The sequence below is a fragment of the Equus quagga genome, chromosome 18 (genome assembly GCF_021613505.1).
Source record: "Equus quagga isolate Etosha38 chromosome 18, UCLA_HA_Equagga_1.0, whole genome shotgun sequence".
NCBI lineage: Eukaryota > Metazoa > Chordata > Mammalia > Perissodactyla > Equidae > Equus > Equus quagga.
The window spans coordinates 8,642,469-8,663,136 of NC_060284.1; positions in this window are offsets into that span (position 1 = coordinate 8,642,469).

A 20,668-nucleotide genomic window follows, 5' to 3' on the forward strand; every position below is an offset into this window, starting at 1 on the left:
TTTCTGCTTGGATGATCTCTCCATTGTTGAAGGTCGGGTGTTGAAGTCCCCAGCTATTATTATGTTCCTACCTAGTTCTCCCTTCAGATGTGTTAATATTTGCTTTATATATTTAGGTACTCTTATGTTGGGTGCATAAATATTTACAAATGTTATATCCTCTTGATGAGTTAATCCCTTCATTATTATATAATGAACTTCATCTCTTGTTACCTTGTTCTGGTTTAAAGTCTATTTTGCCTCATATAAGTATAGGTACCCCTGCTTTCTTTTGGTTTCCATTTGCATGGAATATCTTTTTCCATCCCTTCACTTTGAGTCTATGTGTGTCCTTAAATTGAAGTGAGTCTCTCATAGGCAGCAAATAGTTTGGTTTTACTTTTGTATCCAATCAGCCACTCTATGTCTTTTGATTGGAGAGTTTAGTCCATTTACATTTGAAATAATTATTGGTATTTTTTTGGTATGGGCTTACTCTTGCTGTTTTGTTAATTTCTTTCTTTTCTTTCTTTTTTTTTTTAGATTTCTGATTGCTCTGTGATTCCTTTGTTCCTTTCTTCTCTTTTTCTCTTCCTTTGTAATTTGATGATTTTCTGTAGTGATATGCTTTGATTCTTTTCTCTTTTGTGTATCTACTCTAGGTTTGTGGTTATCATGAGGCTTACATAAAACACCTTATATTTATAAATTTATAATGGTCTATTTTAAGTTGATAACAACTTCACTTTGAATGGATACAAAAGCCTACATTTCTGCAATCCTCTTCCCACGTTATGTTGGTTTTTCTGCATCGTATAAAACAGCCGCTTCCCAGTCTTGGCAGAGTGGTCTCGTGTGGGGGATGAGTCTCGTCAATGAGCCCAGCCCCTGCTCCTGGTAGTCTCCCAAACCTTTGTGATTATCCAAGCTACCTTCTTTATTTGTAGTAGCTCCTAGTGGTTGAGAGTGTCCCAAAGGGGAGGATCACAGTCATTACCCAGATGCAAGTTGGTTGGGAGAAGGACCCTCAGGCGACAGATGGGAAAGTATGTAATTAGGCCCCTTCAAGAGAGAAACTGGGGGTGGACGTTTTTGCTGCTCCCTCCACGCTGGGCCCAGGTGCATAGCTGCAGGGGCGTGCTCCTGAGCCTGGTAAGAACTTTGTTTGCTACAGTCCTGTGGGACTCCTGAATGGAAGCTCTATTATCTGCTTTTTCTACTCTTTTACTGATTTCTACTGGAAGAATTGCTTAATAAATTACTTGTCCCTTAATCCCGGGTCAAGCATCTGCTTCTGGGAAAATCCAGTTTAAGACATGGTTTCACCCCACTCATCCCTCACTGTTTCTCCAGACCTAAAAGTTCTAATTTTAAAAGGAACATAGGTAACACCTGAGCTAAGGGGAAAAAAAAAAAAAAACCTGGGGAGAGAGACTGCAGAGAAAAGGAGAGAGAGAGGGAGGGAACCAGGATCCATCCTTGTACTCCTTCTGTATTGCTCTCCTGATCCATTCAGTTCCAAAATTACCTTCTAAAACCCACTATGTACATATCACTCTTTCTTCCACCCATTTTATTGGTGCTCCATTGCTTATAAATGCAATAAAAATTCCATAGCTCATGTCAGGTGTCAATTATATCTCAATAAAAAAAATTACATAGTCTTATGGATATTGACAAACTAAAGTTTATATGGAGAGGTAAAAGGTTCAGAATAGCCAACAAGATATTGAAGGAGAAGAACAAAGTCAGAGGACTAACACTACTCAACTTCAAGACTTACATAAAGCTGCAGTAATCAGGAAAGCGTGGTATTGGTGAAAGAATAGACAAATAGACTAATGGGACAGAATAGAGAGCCCAGAAATAGACTGACATAAATCTCACCTGATCTTTGACAAAGAGGCAAAGGCAACGCAATGGAGCAAAGATAGTCTTTTCAACAAATGGTACTAGTGGACATCGTAATGGTAAAGTGGACATCGACATGCAAAAAATAACCTAGACACAGACACTTCACAAAAATTTCCCTTCACCAAAATTAACTCAAAATGATCGCAAACTGTAAAACTCCCAAAGATAACATGGCAGACAACCTAGATGATCTTGGGTATGGCGAGGACCTTTTAGATACAACATCAAAGACACAATCTATGAAAGAAATAAGGTAAACTTTATAAAAATTAGGAACTTCTGCTCTGTGAAAAACAATGTTAAGAGAATGAGAAGACAAACCACAGCCTGGGAGAAAATATTTGCAAAATATGTATCCAAAAAGGACTATTATGCAAAACATACAAAGAACTCTTAAAACTCAAAATAAGAAAACAAACAACCCAATTAAAAAATGGGACAAAGACCTTAACGGAAACCTGACCGATGAAGATATACAGATGGCAAATAAGTATAGGAAAAGATGTTCAACATCATATGTCATCAGGGAAATGCAAATTAAAATGAGATACCACTACACACCTATTAGAATGGCCAAAATACAAAATGCTGACAACACCAAATGCTGATGAGCACGTGGAGTAACAGGAACTTTCCTTCATTGTTGATAGAAATGCAAAATGGTACAGCCACTTTGGAAGACATTTTGACATTTTCTTATAAAACTAAACATGCTCTTACCTATAACTCAGGAATCACACTCCTTGGTATTTACCCAAAGGAGCTGAAAATTTATGTCCGCACAAAAACCTGCACATGGATGTTTACACCAGCTTTATAAATAACTGACAAACCTTGGATGCAAGCAAGATGTCCTTCAGTAGATTAACGCATAAATAAACTGTGACACTTACCTGACCCCTTGGCCTGATAGACCCTTGGGTGAGAAGACTCCAAGCGAGTCTATGAGTCAATAAAGATAAAAGATCTATCTCACTACGAACTTGGTGGGACCCAAAGATTGCAAAGCATCAGAAGTGTTAGTGCTTCTGCTGCTGTTGGACTGAGGCACATTTAATCCCAGATGATCTCAATCAATGGTAGGTTTGGAAGCTTATGGAGTTCACCCAATGGAAACGGCAAAAGAGGAGGTAAAGAAACAAATCATATTTGGATTCTTCTTAGGTGATGACCTCATAAGGGCAGGTGGTGGATGTTGTAAAAAAACGTCTTTTAAAAATCACCTTTAAAACTGATTGGAATCATATGGTGGGCTTTTAAAATTCCCAGGCTCAGACCCCACTCCATATCAACTGAATCACATTCTCTGGAGCTGAAACCAGACATCAGTATTTTTAAAAAACTTCCCTGGCCATTTTCCTGTGCAACCAAGTTTGAGACCATTGCTTAAAAATAATCTCCTAAGTAGTTACCTTGTGGAGATCACAAACCTATATCTACGTTTAAGTAGAAAAAACTACTATCATTATGCAAGTGTAGTTTTATGCCTTGAAATAAAATTTATTGGGACTTTGTAACCCATGTATTCAAAAAGTGCTGTATCTCAAAAAACTTAGAGGTTAAGATGGTGGGATGGTTAATTTTATGTGTCAACTTGACTCGGCCATAGGGTGTGCAGACATTTGGCCAAACATTTTTCTGGGTGTTTCTGTAAGGGTGTTTTTGCATGAGATGAACATTTAAATTGGTAAACTTTAACACCAGATTACATTAACACTTTAATCAGTAGAGTAAAGCAGTTTGTCCTTCATAATGTGGTGGGCTTCATCCAAGCAGTTGAAAGCCTAAATAGAACAAAAAGACTGATCCTTCCCCAGGTGAGAGAGAATTCTTCAGCTGACTGACTTCTGACTTAGTCTGCAACATTGCTCTTCCTGCATGATGGCCTTCCAACTGGAACACCTGTTCTCCCTGGGTCTCCCACACCATCTGTCCATCCTGCAGATTTTGGATTTACCAGCCTTCATGATGCGTGAGCCAGTTCCTTACAGTGAATCTCTGTCTATCTATCTAGCTATCTATCTATCTATCTAGCTAGCTAGCTAGCTAGCTGGCTATCTGTCTACCTATCTATCTAATATCTATCTATCATCTATCTATCTCTCTATCGATCCCCTATTGGTTCTCTGGAGAACTTTGATTCATACAAATGGTATTTCTGGAAACCTGTTACTTGTCTCAGAAAAGTGGTTCCAGTGGTCAGTAGGATTTTGATGTTAAGAGGCAAGCGAAGAGTTTAATAAAATTATTTCATGAAATTTCAAGGTGGAAAAAAGTAATATTTTTAATATAGTGCGCTAACTTACAGGGTGCATTTGATATAAAGCAAATATGTAAAAAAACCAAATTAAGAATGCATACTTGGGGCTGGCCCAGTGGTGCAGCAGTTAAGTTCACACTTTCCACTTTGGCGGCCTGAGGTTCACTAGCTCGAATCCCGGGTGCGGACATATGTACTGCTTGTCAAGCCATGCTGGGGCAGGTATCCCACATAAAATAGAAGAAGCTGGGCACGGATGGTAGCTCAGGGCCAATTTTCCTCAGCAAAAAGAGGAGGATTGGTGGCAGATGTTAGCTCAGGGCTAATCTTCCTTAAAAAAAAAAGAAAAAGAAAAAAAAGAATGCGTATTTGACTTTAAAATTTACATTCTTATTGGTATATATAAAATATGTAAAAAAATAAAATATGCATATTTGACTTTTTAAATTTACATTCTTATTAATATATGTATATTCAATCAGGCTCTTACCCTCATTTTTATTGTACTTGTGGTTCCATTTGGATATTGGAAGACCACCTTATATGCTAGGTTTCCTTATGTGCAGGCATAAGTGGTAATTTCACTGAGCTTCAGCTTTCTTACATGTAATAGGGGATGAAATAATACCTACTCCTTAGGGCTATTGTGGGAATGAAATGAGATAATTAACATAAAGTCTTTAGTATCGTGCCTGGCATATAGGTATTATTCAATAATTGTATCTATATATCTTTTCTTTAAAAGCATATTATAAGGAAGAAGTTGAAGAAAGAATTGCTAGAGTTAAATTGATTTTTTTTGTAAGTGTTGGGAAATTGTTAGTGTTCAGATAATTGAAGACAGGTTCTATTATTTTGATGTCATTTGTCCAGGTAATTTCTCCGCGCAAACACAAGGACACATTCTTCACCATGTATTATTTTTGGGAGAATGGAGTTGTGCTAGCATTCTTCTCTGTGGCTAGAAAAAACAGCTGGGGTAATGAGTTATTGCTCTGTGAAGAAGAGACTATTGATTCTTAGTGTAAGCCTAAGAGAGAGGGTATAAATTGCACCAATTTGGGGGAAATATATAAAATATTGTATAATTTTTAATTGTTTTCAGGAACAATTTATCTTCCCTCTCTATCAGCAAGATAAGCCTCCTGTAAAAGGCCCCAAGAATGACTTCTCAGACACAAAATCTTATTTCTGCATCTAATTTTTTTTGATATGTGTGAAGAAGACTGGCCTTGAGCTAACATCCAATGCCAATCTCCCTATTTTTGCTTGAGGAAGATTGGTCCTGAGCTAACATCTGTGCCAATCTTCCTCTATTTTGCATGTGGGATGCCACCATAGCATGGCTTGATGAGCAGTGTGTAGGTCTGTGCCTGGAATCGAACTTGTGAATCCTGGGTCACTGATGCGGAGCATGCGAACTTAACCACTATGTCACTGGGCCTGCCCCTCTACATCTAATTTTTGACTAAAAAATTATAACTGTATATTTTTATTCTTAATTATATTCAATTATATAATTATATTAACTATATTAATTATATAATTATGTTAACAATTATGTTTATAAATTAATAATTTATTCTGAAACCAACTTTTCCTTTTAAAACTTCCATCAAGATGACTTTTAAAGGTCATGTACAAGCTTTTGTACAAAAACCACTCAAGGTGCATTTTTTACAGTAACCACATGAGTACCTATTTGTTCATTCACTCACTGTTTTTCAGTGTCAAGAATGTGTAAGAATGTTTCATGTGTCATAAAAAATGCATAATTATGGTCCCTTTCTTCGAAGAACATAGAGGCCTTTCTTACTCTCCTAGCTGAAGTAGGCCGTGTCTTCAACACAATCACCCACTACCCCATCACTCAATATTTTTCTCCATAACATATCTAAAAATAGATAAGTTCCTCGAGTGCAGGCAGTCTGCTCCCCTAGAACAGCGCCTGACACTAGAAGGTACTCAATAGATATCTGTTTATTGATAGATTGTCTTCCTGATACCTCTCTAAGACTTCATCATCTAGACTGGCTTCAAAACCAGTCCACACTTGTATCATAAACTCTGCCCATTCCCATCTAGTTCCGTGCCTTCCTACACCCCGCCAGAGGCACTGAGCCCAGGTGTCAAACCCTCTATCTCACCCTGCCTTCACTCTTCTGAGACACTAGTTAGCTTTCTTCAAGGCGGTGTGATTCCTTACTGCAGTAAACCTAGTAAGTTTAACTTTGTTTGATCTTCAGGTTTTTCTGATGGACTTTGAGGGAGCTGAGTTGACAATTCATGCCCACTTTTTATAATACTCAGCTGAAGAGTCATTTCCCTCGGTAAGCCTAAGGTGTCCCTTCAATTCCTTGCCCAGGTACAGTTAATGCTCCTCTCCCGTACCCCCATACCTCACTGTACATGCATCCCAGGTTCTATCAGAGTGTGATCCTGTTATTAGACTGTTTGTCTTCCCTCCTGAACTAAAAGTCCCTAAAGTCAGTGGCTGTGGCTTTCATCACTATATGTTCTTAGCACTGCTTTGAATATAGAATGGGTGTTCAACGATGTTGAACTGTTGACTGCTGTACTGAATGAATGAATAAATGTATAACCAAGTGCAGGTAGAGAGACTTACCGTAAGATCAGAAGAAAGGTGACTGCAGTAGTTTACCAATGAGGTAATGAGCACTGGTGAGTCGAAATGAGTAGCCTCGCCCAAGATGTACCCATCAGGAGAGTCCAAGCACCATTGGGAAAATTCCAAGAACCAACTGAAAAGAAAAATTAGCCCCATATTTCTAGAAGTGGTTTTCAACCCAGGCTGCACATTGAAATAAGCTAGGATGTTAAAAAGAAAATCCAATGCCTCTTTCCTGGGCACTCCTCGGCCCACCACTCTGATTTAATTTGTGGGGCAGGATATTAGAATGTCTTAAATGCGCTCCTGAACCCCTAAGGAGCAGTTAAGGTTGAGAATCATTGGTCTAAATGCTCAGTGTTGCTCTTTCTTCTGTGCTATTTCTCTGACATGCTCTCAGCCCAGTGATTCTCCAGGAGGTGTAGTTAGTAAGAGGACACGTCAGATCCTCCTGCCAAGGAAGCTTAGCGGAATTTTGTGTGAAAGACATGGGATGACGGTGGGTTAGGTAGTTTAGAAAGTGTATTCAATATAAGCAACTTTTTTTTTAATTTGGAAAAAGACAAAAATTCTATTGCTTGTGTAATTCAAATTATGAAAAGTAAATGCTGGTAAGAAAACAAAATACTGCATCCTCAGCAAAGGCACTCTCCTTCGGGAGTTACTGAGAAAGGTTTTTTTGTGGGAAAGACTTGAAATGTGAATGTTTATCAAAAGGCAACATGTGTTTAAAAGATAGTAAAATTCTGTCTTTGCCCCTAGAGTTAGAAAAGTGCATGCATGCTCCTCTCTGCTTCCTTAGCAGCCCCTACGTGCTTTGGTCTGCACTTCTCATGTGCTTAACTTGCAAGCACTTAAAGGTAGGCAGGCTTATAACCCTTTCTGTTTATTCTCAGGTTTAGTGCCTGGTGACACTCAATAGGGGTTGATTGACTAGAAAGAATGAGGGTAAATTAGGAATGAAACGTACATTTGGCTAGATTTAGCAAGAGCATGATGCAAATGAGGTCGTGGATGTGGTTTCATGCTGGATCAGGGCCAGATGGTTACTCAAAGATGTTGTCCCATGACCCTGTAACTGCTCCTTCAACCTAGCCAGCTGCTGTGCATATGCTGGTGCATCAGAGAAAAATCCTGCCACTATTAACAGTTCAGAGGACGAGTTCTAGAGATGGTGGTTATTAGCACGACTCTGTATCAAGGCCAGCTGCATTTATTTTTCTGCTTTACAAATTAGAGAACATTACTTCTCAAAGAGTGGCTGTAAGAATTGAGTGAATTAATGTGTGGGAACATATCTACAATAATAACCAGAAAATTTTTCACTAACCACCCATGAAAGAGAACAAGTTTGTCATGATACTGACTTTGGGCAGAAATATTTTAGAAAGGATTCAAGAATCAGAAGAATTGTTGGACTAGATGGATTTTAAGGCTCCATCCCATCCTGAGAGGCTATTATTTTAATTCTCTCATTTCATAGATAAAGAAGGTAAGGCACAGAAGGATAAATGGTTTGCCATATGGCCATCTCTTACTCATCTCTTGGGATTCAGGTAAAACATCCTTTCTTCCAAGAGGACTTCCCAGATACCGTTTCCCCTAACCCGAGTTCTCTCTCTTAGCACTCTACTGCTCTATCACAAGTTGTAACTCTATATTTATTTTTGTGATTATTTATTCAATGTCTTTATCCTACACTAGATTTCAAACTACATGAAGGTAGAAATCAAGCCTTTTTTCACCATAATACATAACCACCCAGAGACTAGCACAGTTCTCTGCCCATAGAAAGCTCTCATATATTTGTTAAGTGAATAGACAACAAATTAATTAATTAGTTAGTTAATTTTAATGTATTTATTCATGCCAACTTACAAAAAGGATTTTAAGTGTATAAAGGGCAATGTATTATCTGTTTATTTACTCATTTGTTCACTTACTATTTTATTTTTATTGAAAAGATTAATTAATATAAAGTTTTCACATCTGGCTAACTGTTTTCTTTTCCGCCACTGCTTCTATCATTATTCTTGGCAACTTCAATACCAATGAAAATGATTAGTTCAACACTCTGGTCTCTGAGGTCCATGATTTCCTTAATTTTGTATTTTATTCTATCCCGCCTTAGACACCCCTATGGGACCCATCCTAGAGAGCTGTTTTTCAGACTGGAGATTGCGATGTATTATTAGAGGTGACAATTAATTTAATAACTATCATTTAAAAATGGGATTGAAATAGAATTTAAAATATCAGAGTGCATTTAAGGATAGGTACTGCATTGTGAAAATTTGTATGTGTATGTGCACTAAATATCTATGTAAAACTTCTTTCCTTCTGAGGGTTGTGATGTAAAAAGTTTGTAAAGTACTATGGTAGACATTGTCATCATTAATAACTGCAGCACCTCTGAAACCTCAATTTTAAGCAGCCAACTTTTTTCCCACTACTGCTTTCCTTCCTAGCTCCTTTTCTCCACTAGGTCCATCTAAAATTTTATTATCCCATGCAGACCTCCAACTCATTGACTCCAACATTTTTTTATTTTCCAGTGTTTCCTCCTTCTCAAGTTTCTCCTTGCCCAGTTTACACTCCAGGGTCTATCACGGTCACTGGAATCAGCCTCAACTCCCTTGTTACCTTTCCTTCCATCTCACTTAACTGGCAAAGCCAATTATCTGCACACTCTACCCTGTACCTGATCAGCCTGGAGCGTGGCTGCAGTTCTGGAGGCTTACCTTTGCAAACTGGTCTCACTTTGTGTTTATGACCACAGGTCTGTAGTGAGGCCTCAGAAATATCCAGCCATCTTACTAGACTTTCCTAATAAATTTGCTTTCCAACTCTGAGGTGCTTTCACACCTTCTCTGTCCATTAACCTCCAATATCAGCGATGCCCTCTCTAGTTCCCTGTAGTGAACTTACTCATTTCCTGAGGAAATCAGACCCTCTACAGTACAGCTGAGTCATCCTTCTATGGACAAATTTCCTCCATACTTTCACTCCTACCCAGATGCTCTCCTTTTCGTCTTCTGACAATGGACTGCCCCCACTGTTATCAAACCTCCTACTTGCCACCTGACATGTACCCTGTGAATTCCCATACATGCACTTCGTTTCTCTGCTTCTTAGCCACAAACGGATCATAATATTCTAGCTGGGACAAACACTGTTTATTTTATTTTTTAAAAAATTCCTTATGCTTCCTGTCTTGCTGGGTATAATAGCAAGAGGACTGAGTAAGTTGGAGAAGCATAGGATGGTGCTGGTTGGGGCATGACAATATGTTGCCTTGAGCAGCCAGGAATAACCCAGTGTTGTTCTGTGCCTATTGAGGCTCCATAAATGGAGAAATAGATAGTAGAGAAGGGGAATGAGAATACACTTCCACTTCTTAAATGTTCTGCGAATTGGCCCTGTATCTATATTATAGTTAGATAACACGTTTTCCTAGTAAAATTGTCTAGCAGTTATGGGAAAGTATAACAAGATTTTTCCCCTTGCCCCTGCAGCCCACATTGTCTCTTTAAAAATACGATCTGTATTTCCACTCCTTCCCACAGTTATTATCCTGATGCAGAAGGCAGAAGAGTTTAAAGGTCTTCTCTCACTGGGACCTTGAAATACTCATTTGTAGAGTTGACGGGAAAAAAGAGCCTCTGTTCTCAGTCTCTTCTGATGCATGTATTTCCATTTCCTGACCTTTCCAAAAGTGACTTTCAGAAGCAGTAGTTGTCGAGAATGGAAACAATATGGACAACTCAAACTTTTTATCATATTCTATCTCAAAATTGACCTCGTGGTCATCTTTCAAAAGCCTCTTCATATGACAGGTTCACTCGTGTAGGGAAATTCGTGGCTGCCAAAGTTGCTTCCAAAGCATTGCTTGGAAATATCTGCATTTGATCTCACCTCCTCCAGTATGTATTAATGGTATTTTAGGTTCCTATTTTAAAAATATTTTAAAGTACTTTCTCATCTCTGATGGCCTTTCACTCCAGAGATGACTTTACAAGTCAGATAAGAGGGTAACAGACTTAGAGAAATTAAATTATTGAAGTTACCGGGTTGTGTTTGGTTGGCTTTCTAATTAGAGCAGAACCTGGTGGTGGAACCCGAATCTTTGGAACTTGTAGCTTTGAGTATTCTTCACTACGTGATTGCATTACTCTGTTGTACAGGGGCCCATCAATGTTCACCTTCTCCCTTTTTAAGGACCGGTATGCCCCAAGAACAACCTTCAGTCAAAAGCGCTTGTGGTTAAACAGTTAATATTGACCGGGTTGAGTGAGGAGGGAGCGGGCCCGAGGTGTGGAAACCCTAATGAGAGACTACAATGTGTGAAGACTGGGAGGCAAAGGAGAGCTTGCAGGTGGTCAAGGAGCTAAAATAGGTTCACCAGGGCTGTAGTGAAGAAGGAGAAGCCGAGAGGAGCAGACTTGACCTGAAATAGTGAAGGGGGTAGGGAGTCTTTAAGGCATGTTAAGATGTGCGTCTGATATTCCTTTAGAAAGAAAATGTTTGTTGAATGATCTAATCCAAGTCTCTCACTGTAACTTTGGGAAAATGAAGAATCCAAGAGCTTAGATAAGTTACTAAAAGCCACAAATCAAATTGAAAGCAGAGCTCGGACTAAAATTTAGATCATTTATGATCAAATGATGATTTCCTTATGCTATTTAATTGGTCTAATTCAGTTCTCAGTATTGCCTGTTGCCAGGTTATTAGAATGACCTGGACGTTTTTAAAAACTATAGTGGGTTGAGCCCCCTCCCCAGAGATTTGATTAAATTAGTTTGGAATGGGGCCTGAGCATGAGCATATTTTAAAAGTTCCCTGGGAGATTCTAATGAGAAGCTAGACAGAGAGCTCCTTGACTAAATTATAGCACTTTTTTCTATAATAGCTAGTGTAGCTAATGCTTGTTTTCCTTTTTTTCTTTTTGTATTTTTAAAACTGAAAGAAAAAGGATTCTTCTTTCTTATGAGTCTTGTGTTTTGCAGTTTTCTTTAATATTCTCTGTCTTAATGGAGTCATGCAAAAGGAAGAGCTTTGATCTCTAGGAGCTTAGGGGGTTAGGAACAGTTTCTCAACTGTAGGTAATGGTGATAACGTACAATTATAAAAAGCTCTCTAGGTAATTCTCCTAGGCCTGTCTCCCCGGTGTCGTCCCAAGTTGGGGATCACTGTTCCAATGCACATAAGGAAGAGGAGTTTGTTTCTGAAATGATTATTTCTCTAATCCTGCCTCATCAGTCATGGCTTCATTATAGGGAGGAAAATTCCAGTTGAGTGTCAGTGTATGAAGACAAAGGGACAGATGTCTACAGAGATCATTTGTCTTTACACAGATTTGCCCAACCATGACCATAGTCTGAATTTTTCACCTTAGTCACTCATCTTGCAAATATGTTCCACCACAAAAAGAACCAAAAGATGATGGAATCCATGTGGCACACACATCACCACCAGTTCCACCTCCACCCTCACTGTTTTGTACCAAACTACAAGTCAACATTACTCTCTTATTCAACGCAACAACCCAGGGAGAGTTGGATGAACTCTATTTGTCACTTTTGGAATACACAAAAGTGGTACCTAGCAAACAAGGCCAGAGTTTTTGTCTACCTATAAAGACAGGGGTTATGACTTCACATGTGAAGCCTTGAAAATATGAAAGCTGTTGATCTGGGTGTATGCTTCTAGGATTATTTGAAAGTGTTGCTTCTTCATGCATCTTCCTTCCTCCTTTCTTGTGTTTTTTCTTCCCTCGCTTTCTTCCCCCTCCTTCCATTCCTTTTGATTTCTTTCTTTTTACTTTGTAAAATCATGTTTGTATCTCTCATGTATACCATCTTCTTTGTCATGCTCCTTATCTAGTTTCCAGAACTTCTAATCTTGAATATAAAATCTTCTTTTCCCTCTGCTATGTAATTATCCTGAGATTATTCCTGTGGAATACTCAAAAGTTCTGTTAGCTACACAAGAATTTGAGATAGTATTGCTTTACTTCTGTCCAGATTTCAGATTTCCTTGTTATATTGTTTACTTGTTTGTCTTAATTTTGTCTTAAAATTCATTAATCATTATTGATATCACTTCACTCTTCTTGCAAGAAAGACTGTCCTAGGAGTCAATGGTCTTGTATTGGAATAGGAAGTACTCTATTCTGAAAAAAGGGATGCAAGAATAAGGTTTTGGTTCCCAAAGCAGGCCTGGCAGATCTCTGAGAGAACACAGGGGAGAAAGAGTTAAATCAGAGAAGTGACATGTTCCTGAATTATGTGTGCACTGGGAGTGTGCTTGCTTTGTGTGGTAGATAATGGGTTCTCCCTACAGGCATTCTCCAGGTCAACAAATCCTCTTTTGAAAGATTTCAAATCTCTGCCCTCAGCTCAGAATATTCTCGTTAATGCCAATATTTATGGCCCTTCTGTTTTCCAGAGTAATTTGAAAGAAGACAAGAATCAATATACTTCGTATGAGCTACAAAGGATAAAGGCATTGTGATGCTTTAAGCCATCTCAAAGGTGCACATTTTAAAAATTATTTTTAAAATTTCATGTAAATCCTTTCCTTCTAATATGGCATTATGAGATCTTTTTCCACCTTGAGCTTTTCTCCAAACACATGTAATTGCTCCCTCTATTTTTTGAAAGTGGTTTAGAGAGAATGCTTTAGAAGAGATATGATAAATCACATTGCCTCTGCATACTTCACCCTTCATGGGTGCGGGCCCATTATGCTTATGAGATCTTATGATCTTCCACCCATAAACATTTGTGGTTCCCATGGACAAAGTTATAAAAATTGTGTTTTCTTTGAACAAATTTACAAGTCTAAAACACATATACAAATAAAATATCTATATGCATGATTTAATTTGGAGATAATTTCAAAAGTCTAAATTTGAGGCCCCTTATCCATGTAAGGCCCAGAGTACAGACCCTCTTGTTGCTCTCCCGCTCATGATAGATTCTTTCCTGAAGCACTGAGGGTCAGAGTTTCACTCTACACGTTGGCATTTGGGTCTCTCACCCCTGTCCACAGGCACACTACAAGGAGATATATTCCATATGTCACCTAACAGAAAGGTGAAAACCACTCTAAGACCATACTTGCCCATCAAGGCGGTTATACTTGACGGGCAGGCAAATGTAAACTATCCAGGTATAACATTCTTAATCCTGGCACGGCCATAATTCTAGAGGTCTGATGTTCAAGTGGGAACCAAAGAATTCATTAGTCAGATTGAAACCATCCAAATTCTTTGATGTCACTAGGAGTAGTGCTTTGTTTCTTTTATATTTGCATTTTTAAGGTGCTCCAAAATTTATGAGACAGATTATTTGATTTTTAGATATCAAGGAGAAACAAAAAAGTTAGAATACCCAAGAAAGGTATTATTTAGGATCTTGTAAATCTGGCTTGCCTCTCTTCTCTTTGCTAACTCTGAAACAATTTTAAGGACACCAAAGACAAAGAACAAGTAAGATTTTCTACTGTTTTCTTTATACAACTCAATAAAGCAATGTTTAAACAATGTTTAGATAGAATCTGTACCACTTCTCAGCCTTCTCTTGGTAAGCTTTCTATATCAAATGCCTGAGAAATTTTGGAATTCTCAAATGAAGAAGGAGGTAGATGTGATTTTGCTTGCAACCTATTACCAAGCCTCATGGGTTTGCCAGGATAATGCTTCAAAGAAGGGGAGGTGTTCTGTATTCTCTCATAACTTTCTCAGCACAGTTATGAAATGCATAGCCATTGTGATATCTGTGGCAGAGAATGCTAATTTTTCTCATATTTATTTTCTCTTGTACCTTTAGTTATAGATGCTCCTCAGTCAAGTCGGCAGTGCAGCTAGACACAATATTTCTGAAGCTCTCCTTCATGTACATGTGGTCATGTCATGTCCAGTGGGATGTGAGTATGAGTGGAACTTCCACATCATATTCTTAAAGAAAGCTGCTTTCCTTCTACCTCTTTTTCCCCGTTTCCATGGGCTGGAACAGACATGGGGAGCCAGCCACGACCACATAATTGAGGGAAACAGCCTACAAGAACATTTAAGGACAAAACATGGAATGAACAATAAAAATGAATGAACCTGAGTCAGGAATGGCTTTGAAAGCAGCAGTCCTGCCTTCGATGGGTAATTAGAAAGATGGGTGATGATGATGATGATGATGATGATCTCTCTTGGATCACCTACAAATCTCTGGATTGTTATGCGATAGAGACACTCCTATTTTGTTTGGGCTACTGTGTTTTTGGTTCTCTTTTTTGCTGCAGCTCAGCAATAATAAAACTAATATAAATATCATTCATTTTTTTTTTTTTTTACCTGACTTGAGATCCCAGGGAACATGCACCTTCCTTATTCTCTAATAGAAACATTAAAATGACCAGTGAGGATAATTTTGGACATAGAATTTTGATGAAATTTTGTAGAATTACATATTCCCTTACGTTATGCTGATAAGGCTTAAGCTCCTGGGGCAGAGATGTTAGTATTAAAATGAAGCCAACAGTGACTTTAGGTCATCTCCTGGCTGTCTGCGCAGGCGCTGCCTTGGCCGCAGGGCTCGGTCTGGTTCAGGCGGGTTGACATGGGATCTCTTCCTGAGAGAGCTCTGAAAAACACCCTTGAGGAAGTGTGAAGCACTTTTAAAACTCCCTTCGAGCTGCTTAAACACTGGTGACACAAGCAGAGAAAGCCAAATGGGCCCCCCTGACCACTCACCTGGCACGCCCCGCTTCGCTGCTAGGCAGCCGCCCCCAGCTTCCCTGGGCCGACACCTGCAGTCAGGGCGCAGCCCGCGACTCCCGGCGCTCTCGCTGTAAACCTTTCCGACTTCTCTGCGTCCCTTTGAGTCTCTACCAGCACAGAAGCGGTGGTGGCTGGCTCCCTTGCTACAGCAAGCTCTGGATAAATAAACATTGCTTATTCTCATTTGGTTGGTCTTTGTTTACTTCCACAAGGGGCTTTAAAACAACTTTATAATCAATCTCACCTCTTTCTCAAGAGAGAGAAAATATCGTGGTCAAGCTTATAAAAGCCTCAGAAGAGGAATTTTCCAAGGGTCTTCTGACTGTCCTTGAAATGATTCCTGGAACTTTGGGGTTCTTCTGCGTCCTGATCCAGCCACAGTTCAAGCTTCCAGGACTGGAATGAGCAGTGGGGAGAGCAAGCTCCCTGGATTCACAGTGGGGACCTTTTGATTTCCTGCTCAGGTCCCCAGTGATGCTGACCAGGGCAACTTTCACTAAAACATGACTAGATATAACAAAGCTATGTTTTCAGGGTCATAGGCTGTGTGTACCTGGCACTAAGTCAAGTAGAAGTTTGGCATGGGTCCTGTTAATTTGATCAGTATAGATAAACAACAGGATAATTCAAGCCCAAATCAAAATAGACTTTGGCAGTCTGATCTGGATTTGACTTTTTATTTTATGTAACTCTCTAATACCAGAACTCCAGCTTGCTTTGTACTGACTAGCCGCAGACTTGAGATTTTTGCTAGATTTGATAGTAATTAGAATGGTGAGATGAATTTCTGTTATACTATAATTAAACTGTATTCCTCTTCTTTTTGGTGGAATTATAATGCTATTGTAAGTACCACTAGCACCATTATTCATCACTTACTGATTGATATGCAAAATCCAAGGACAAAAATAAGAAGGATGTAAAATGAGGGTAGATGTTTTGATTACAGTTAGACTAGGATTGATAAAATATTAATTTATATGCTAAATTGATCCTCTGGGTCCCATTACATTTATTTTTCTTCTGAATTTTAATAGAAAACTACACACTAATTCTCCTAAAGTCATTCAGATTAGTGATCTAGATGGCATATATTTTCAACAAAATGAAGAAAACATTTGACTGAGGGAATCTAGAATCTTTAGTGTAGGAAAAATGGCTCACATTGATAGGGTTCATTACTGAATCAAATTAAATAAAAATTATGCAGAAATGGAAGGACACACAGCATGCTTCACAAGGGAGATACCCATCAGTGGGCATGATTGTGGAGAGAAAAAACCATTTGTGTTTCTTGTGCATAAGGGAAATGATGATTATAAGCTAAGTTGAGAGTATGTAAGATTTTTTTCATTTTACTGTCTTTCAGGAAATATCACAGGGAAGTCTGGAGAAACTTTTCAGAATAAAGATAGGTGGCTAATCCTGATTTAAGTGAAATCTGACAAGTTATGGTCATTGCTGAAGCTGGTTATTTTATCCAGATTATTGTTAACTTGCTGAATGCTCTTCACTGCACTGTTACAAGATGTCATTTCAGGCTGGCTGTGTGATCTCTGTTCTAGACATCAGCTCCGGTGCGTGGCCCCTCTCCTCACAGTGGTCAGTGTTTATAGAAACCATCATTTTTGTTTGCTTTATTTATATTAGAGTTGTTTTGCTTACCGCTGAACACAAGGCTGAAGTGGCCCAATGGCTTACAGCCCCTGACCTCTCTTCACTTGGGGTCCACTTATACCTAGCAGAGAATCTAAGTGCCTCCACAGATTCTGAACCCCACTACAGCCGGCAACACAGTCCCTCAGTTCGCCTGGAAGCTGTTGGGAAAAAAAATACTAACGAATTTTTAGAGAAAATAAGGTTAGAAGTAGAAAAAAGGTAGGATCAGAAAAATGAAAAAAACTTTACAAGTGTTTTTGCATTTCACAAACTAAGCATTTAACTTATACCCGATGCTTGTCACATGTTATCGCTCATCCTTAAAATATCTGCTTCTATATCCCCTCTCCCACTATCACTTACACAAAGAATATTTCCCCTACGCAGGACCTGGCTTTTTCTATTTCATTTATTACAGCAACTGAATATTTACTATTTATGATTAATTGGAGTTAATATATATGCTCTCTTAAAATAAATTTGGATCACTGCGGGAGTGTTAAGAGGACATAGATGTTTTAACCTCCTTGTGAACCAGTTAAATGATACCAAATACTTACATAGGTTCACTTTGTGCCAACTACTGTTATAGTCCATTTTATCTATGAACTTGTTTAATCCTTGTGACAAGTAAATGAGATTGACGCTATAATTATCATCCCCGTTTTACGGATATTGAACCTCAGGCCCAGAGATGTTTGGGACCTTGTCCCCATTTAGACGGCTAGTAAATTAGAGAGCTTTGATTTCAGCTCAGAGGACACACTCTGAATCACCATACCACCCGGCCTCTCTCACTCAAGGTGTTTTCCTCCAACATCAAACCAACAGACTAAACTAAAGCCTAGGTTCTAACTAGACACGGGGAAAGAGTTAGGTAATTTTGGAGCATAGACCCTCAAATGGGAGGAAGCGTAGGGATTAAAGTTTGGGTCAGCTGTATAGTCAAGGTCTTAAAAACAGCAGATGGGAACCCAAGAAAAGGGGTGCCAAATGAAGGACAAAAGGGTGAGAGGAAGTAGATAAAAGAAATTTCGTACTTAAAAAAGTTGTCTAGTGCCTGCATCCGTGATGTGGAGAACAGCTCTTCCTCCTGCAGCAGCTCATTTCTTTGCTATCTCTTCCCTCTTTGCTTTTCCTGCACCTCACATTTCCTTTTCCCTTAGTACCCAGAATGATGCTCTGGAGACTGCTATGTCTAGCTGTAGGCTACCTTGAACCTGAGCACAAAAACCCTCCATGTCACCCAGCCCAGCTCAGCCAGCTAGAAAACTTCAGCTTGCATTCCATAGTTCTCTTGCCAGTCATTTTTGTCTATTTGTAAAATTCTCTAAGGGACCTCCTGGGAGAAGAGGTGGTTTGTTGAGGACAGGATTTGGAGGTCCTTGGGTCCTCTGGCCAAATTCCGTTATAATCACCATCATAAAAGCTTTGCATTTAGATAAATCTGGGTTCAGCTTTGGGTTTTGCACTTATTGTATGACGTTGGACTTGACCTCTCTGAAAGTTAAGGGGATAAAGAAAATCCCTATCTAAGAAAGTTGTCCAGATCCTATAGAGAAAAACACCCTTCGTCCTGCCCTCCTCTTATTTCTTTGCATTCCTTTCCTTCTTTCATCTTCCTGTCCCTTATATATCTCTCTTTCTCGGGATCCAGATCTAGAGGCATGCGCTTTAGCCTGTATCGTCATCTGTAAAATAAAATTACGGGATCGTTGTGATTAAGTGATGCAATGGGTACATCTAGTACCTAGTACGTGCTCAAGAATGGCAGCTCGTATTGTGATATTATATATATGTGAATATATGTATATGAATATCATCCATAAATATAAGATTTTGTTACTTAAAATGATCACATTCTATTAACATTTGTTATAGTTGTTTTAGTTTAAAGAAGCATGTTATATATAAATTAGTCTTAAATCTTTAAAAATCTTCTCTTGTAATTTTGAAATGAAGAAGGCAGTGCCCTGGGGACACAGGTCAGGTGAGTTTTTATCTGGGAAGGGAAGGCTCTGTTGTGGGAATCCCTGGGCCACCAGGGGGCAGCAACAGGTGCTCAGATAAGAGCAAAAGCCAACAGTGTTCAGACAGTAAAGGCGAGGATTGTGCCTACTCCACGAACGGACCTAGGATTGGTGCCAGTCCCGCACTGCTCATTGCCTGAGGTTTTCACAGCTGTCTTTTAGATCCTCTGTGAGCAATGGTTGGGATTTTGGGATCCAACAAACCACTGCCTTATTCCATTCATTCATTCTACTTATGCATAAATTATGACATAGAAAAACTTTTTTGAACTAAACACTTATTTTCCCTTTTAATTTTTATCTATAAAATCTCTTCCTTAAAATGACTGCATTACCAGGTGTAAAAGAAGTAAATATCTTCAAATACTTGGTCCTAAGCTAGGATATATGTTTTTCTGAAGACATTCAAATGACCAATTTCCCACCAAAGTTTAAAAAAAATAAATAAATAAAAGCTGAAAACACTGCAGCCTCAGGGAGAGCCAAGCTTGATATGCAGCCCTTGCATTGTCTAAGATTTTCAGAGCTGCAATGATGGCTGACCTTCAAAAATGTCCTTTCTTGCTATTGACAGGAGATGGTCATTTGTACTCCTTTCAGGTTGCAAATGGTCCTTGGAGTACTGATTGCTCATCTGGTCCAGCCCCAAGCCTGTGGAGGCTGCCATTGTACCTAAATATTCCTCAGTTCTGGTCCCTGTCTTGCTCACCTGAATTCGTTGCTGTGCAATTGATGGCTCCCTGCCATTTACCTAAGGTCGGATAGCGCTTCCCAGTTAATCACATATCTGATAATTTGTAATGATTTTTTGTTCCAGCCAGGTGCCGGGCAGGCTGTTTCTACCTCCCCCAGCAACCAGGTGTTAAATGGCCTTATTTAAGATGATTATAGATGGATAGGGGCAAATATTGTATGGATTTTGTGTGAAATACACAGAGAAAAGGTACAGAATGGTACTAATTAAGAAGATTCTTGGAAGTGCTTCTTGGAAATTAGGGGGATAGATGATACTCATTAAAGTTTATTATCGATGCTACAGATTTTTTTTTTTTGGCTGATAATAAGACATAATAGGAGCTCAACCCTTGAACAGTGGGATCTTCAAGTTCATAGCAACTCAGGGTTTACAAGCTGCTATCATTAGAGAAGCCTGTTCACTTGTCCTGGATACTGTAGGGAAGGTAAAGTCATAGTTACTCCAGGAGAAAGTAATAATGACCCTGACTTAGAGTTTGTCAACATGAGAGCAGAAGCAGCACCATTCCTATCTTCCTGGGAGAGAAACTGCTGAGTGACGTCCACCACTGCAGGGTAAAGTCTCGTGCAAGTTCTGTTTATATCTAAGCTGTTTAACCTGCAACATGCACGTTTTGAATCTTAAAAAACAAGATTCTGATAAAAATTTACTACTCTGCAACTAC